The sequence below is a fragment of the Hyalella azteca genome, unplaced genomic scaffold (genome assembly GCF_000764305.2).
Source record: "Hyalella azteca isolate HAZT.00-mixed unplaced genomic scaffold, Hazt_2.0.2 contig7637, whole genome shotgun sequence".
NCBI classification, from domain to species: domain Eukaryota; kingdom Metazoa; phylum Arthropoda; class Malacostraca; order Amphipoda; family Hyalellidae; genus Hyalella; species Hyalella azteca.
In genome coordinates, this window is record NW_025937758.1 from 87,029 (window position 1) to 91,822 (window position 4,794).

General features: G+C 36.1%; 1 pseudogene; it reads left to right on the top strand.

The window, feature by feature from the left end:
* The first annotated feature begins 530 nt into the window (after nucleotides 1-530).
* LOC108666759 lies at nucleotides 531-4,446 on the top strand (annotated as a pseudogene).
* The last annotated feature ends 348 nt before the right edge of the window (nucleotides 4,447-4,794 follow it).

A 4,794-nucleotide genomic window follows, 5' to 3' on the forward strand; every position in this document is an offset into this window, starting at 1 on the left:
AAGTTTAGACGTTTCTGTCCAAAATTTGGTCGCAACCTTTATTAGAAAGTCAGAACTGATTGACGATGCAAATAAGCAAAGGCTTCTCGTGTTCGTAACAGCTTCTTGCATCCAAGAACGAAACTCAATTTCCTATCGTAAGGACTGAAATACGATATGACTGGCAATACAGGACTTCAATATCGAAGATAAAGCGCTGCACTACATATATCCTATTACTCGCCTGTAAGGGCATCTTCTTTAATAGTTGCAAATTTTACAAGACTCAGTAGATGCTCCTACCGTATGACTTTATACATGAGTGAGCTTCTGCGAGGAAGATTGTAATCTTTTGGCCGAATTGAAGTCTATTTTATGTTGCTGCATAGTTTTGTTCGATATATTGGAAGAACTAACTTAAATTAAACATTCCTAATGATGAAATTAATCATTTTTCATCTATAATCGATCAAAATTATTGCAATGCACACTAATAATTATTTGGTGTTGAAAAAACTGATAGCAATCATAATTCTTTGCCTCAGGTAATTATGCATCCGACACGTCGCGCGCTGGGCACCTCGGGGGCGCTGTTCACCTTACCGGGCATTTGGGCGTGCGCGCTGTTGCTGGCGATGCCACAGTTCCTCTTCAGGACGCTGCAACACCACGACATTGGCTTGCCAGGTCTCGACGCTGTCAACTTCTGCTTCGAAGAATGGCCTGTAGACCACGGACGAGGATACTACAGCGTCTTCGTGATGCTCGTGCAGTTCTTCGTGCCTCTTCTCACCGTCACAATCTCGTATGCCCTCATATAGTGCAGAAACTCAAGTGTCGCATGGCAGCGTCAAGTGGAAGGTTTGGTCTCAACCCACGCAATGATGAGAACAGGAACAAAAAAACAAATGTTCTCTTCATCACCATTGCCATTATTTTCTGCTTGTCGTGGTTACCGTTGAATCTTTATAATATAATTGTCGATTTTAATAACCCATTTGGTGACGACACTGATTCAATGTTCGCTGTGTACGCTATTTGCCATATTTTTGGCATGTCATCAGGCTGCTCGAATCCTATTCTCTATGGGTGACTAAACTTCTACTTCAGGAAGGAGTTCAAGGAAATTTTGAGCGTGTTTCCATGTTGTAAATTTGTTAGTGAAGAAGGTACGATCTCGTCTCCACAGTCCAGAGTGAAATCATTGGGACCTGAGACGCAGGAAGAAATGGATCCCGACGATGGCGCTCACATCAAACGTGCAGACTGCGTGGCAATGAATCATTTGAATCATCGTGGCAATGGGGCTGTCATTAACGGTAATACTGATAATTGCGATGATTTGCTTGTGGAAAATGAAAAACATGAAAGTTGTCATATGTTAACTTTGTCCTCTGAATTGTGAATATTAGCGCCAGCACTTCAAATTGCAGGCAGGGGACATGTCGACATACGTTTGAACATTGCAAAACTATACTTAGAATGGAATATACCTTGCCAGGTCGTGTACAAATTAATAATTATGATAATAAGTGTCGTTCTTTTAAACAGGTTCGAATCTGTTCTTGCTGGCAGATCATCTCATTGCAATTCTTATTTGTATCAAAAATAGCAGACGTCGGAAGTTGATTGCAAATGTTACCAGCGATGCACTGATATCCTATTGACCCGGAATAATTGAATTAAAATATTGACGCTATATTGAATTAAAGTAGTGACATAGTCGATGGCGAGGCAAATTATTCAATAATGAAATCTTTTCGTCTGACAACAATATATTCACTTAAAATTCCATTCGGCTCATGCCCGTTATACTTGAACCTTTGAAATTTATCTTTATGCGGGATAACTAGAAACATAGCGAGAGGCTAGAGTGCTGTTTTCATGACCAAAGCATTTGTTGTCATGATAAGAATTGTGAGAATTCTGTGGTTGTGAAACGGTTCAAAACATTTGTCTAGAATCTCTATAAGGATTCCGCTTGGAACTAACTCGAAGGAAATTGCTTTTCATGGACAAAAAAAAAAAATGTTGTGCCGACATTGGAAGACTCATCTGCAAAGTTGATACGCCTCATGATTTTCTAGTCTAATGTTTAGTCATGATCTAACATTGTGTTGATGATTGATCAAATTATTTTATTAATATATTTTATTATGAAATAGATTGTATCTGTACTATCATTCCAGCATATACGTTTCGTATAAAATGCTGATTACAGACCGCGAATATCTGCGTCAGAATCAGCTGCTGATTTGATTGCCCAGTCTCTATGTCATAAAAAATCTCAAAAACTTTTGGTCGCTAATACAACTGACGTTCATCAAGTGTTATTTTGTATTCATCCAGAATTATTTCTAATGTTTGCAGACTTCACTCGCAATAGTATAATTTTTGTACGAAGCAAAAACAGCGATCTTTTTGCAGCTTATATTCCTTCGATGCTTAGGTAAAGCGAGGCATTGCATCGCAACAGCTTCAGTTACATGATACAATGTAAAGAGATTAACGTTCAACACGTTTTTTGTAGCTTTTAAATACAGGCAAACTCATTCTACATGAAATCGCAATGAATCTATAGACGTTCACACATGACAAATCATCGGATGTTTTCTTCCACTCGTCTAAATAGTTATGAAACTAGCCGTACCCAAATGAGATTCTACATTAATGCATTCATTTAGGTTCCATCACTAGGTCTTAAAATTAAAGTTAGAAGATTATAATATGATATTAATACCTCTGGCGAGCAATCGGCTAATCATTATGCCGTCGATTTGTCTTTGATTCTTACTTGTTTCACGATTAAATGGAAAAATAATTAATCAGCTAACATTTGAATAATTAATTTAATAGTGGTTATGAAGCATATTTGTAAAGCAACTATGTAAATTTAAAACATTTTTTAAGTGTTTGAATCTAAAGAAATTATCAGTTTGTATTATTTACTTTAGCTGCTTCCGGCAAACTGGTCAGAGTTAAATGTGTACAGAAGAATTTGGCAGCAAGCAATAATTAACCTCCGTTAGGGCAGTAGTCTTGCAAAAAACTATACATGCTACATTGTCCGCTGCTTCGATATATAGCTTCACATATAACAGAATCGTTTGATAACATTTTCTAGTTTTTAGTTTACACACACTATACCTATGTTGTTGAAGTAGACAGCATGCTATTGAGTGGCATTCGAAGCTCTCGGCACGAATATCAAGCAATGAATAGTTTAATATTACAAAACCTTGACAGAGATCAGACTGGGAGGTGCTTTTACTCCACATGTCTTTAAAGCAATGTATAAAAACATAACTCAGTACTCACTGCAGCGCCCTCTGTCACTCACTGCAGTACTCACTGCAGTGAGTGACAGAGGGCGCATTTTCTCGTCGACGAAAACATGAAGTCACGCACGGACGGACGGACAGACGGACATGGCGAGCACAATAGTGCATTTTTTCATAAATGAAAAAATGCGCTAAAAAGAGGGCAAAGTTAAAAATAAGGGAATTGTTGGACTCGGTTTTCAATTATTAACTATGATTTTGTTTTTAAATCTTACGATGTTCAGATTTGATTCAGAATAGTTCATCTCAATCAGTAATTACGCATTTCATTTAGTCTTTATTTTCAGCATTAGAACTAGAATTTTCGAGGTATCGATCAAATAAGCTTTGTAGCATTTTTCGTAGACATAATAGATCTCTTATAGAGTGGAATCGAATTTTCTAAAATATCAGCGAAAATAAATATTGGTTGCTAACAACACCCACTCGAGTACATTATCTTGTATCTGCTGTTGTTGCAAACATTAAAATGAATTTTTATTCGGCGCTTATATTTCTTTCTGGAATTTATTGTCAGAAAAACTTAATGAGCAATGTTTCTGACTAAGCATTGAAATTTTGGTGATGAATGTAATTGATGTATTTCCTCTCAATAGATAACAGTTATCAATCAAACATCATTATTGTGATGTATTTCCTCTCAATATATAACAGCTATCAAACACACATTATCATTATTGTGATGTATTTCCTTTCAATAGATAACAGTTGTCAAACAAAAATCGTTGTTTTGATGTAGTTCCTCTCAATAGATAACAGTTATCAAACACAAATCATTCTTGTGATATGTTTCCTCTCAACAGATAACAGTTATCAAACAAACATCATTATTTTGATTTAGTTCCTCTCAATAGACGAAAGTTATCAAACAAACATCATTGTTGTGATGTAGTTCCTCTCAACAGATAACAGTTATCAAACACACATTATTATTATCCATATTTACAGTTAGTTCTCTCAATAGATAAGTTATCAAACATTATTTATCAATATTTACAGTTTGTTCTCTCTTACTTGCCATGCGCCGCAGGTTGGTAAGCAGGAGCCTGACGTGGCGACAGCGCAAGCCATCAAGAGCGACGGTTGCCCCCTCGACACCGTCGAGAAATACAACCCTGCTATTTATGTCAGTTAACCTCCTTCTTCTATGATATATTGTACTATTTATTATTTATATGCTATATATGTCAGTTAACCTCCCTCTCCTATGACATATTGTACTATTTATATGCTATTTATGTCAGTTAACCTTCCTCTCCTATGATATATTGAACTATTTATATGCTATTTATGTCAGTTAACCTTCCTCTCCTATGATATATTGTACTATTTATATGCTATTTATGTCAGTTAACCTCCCTCTCCTATGATATATTGTACAATTTTTATTTATTTTAATCGATTATCTTATTAATTCACCAATTCAATTGTCTAATTCAATTCAGTTGTCTAAAGAATACAAGTGTCGGCACTG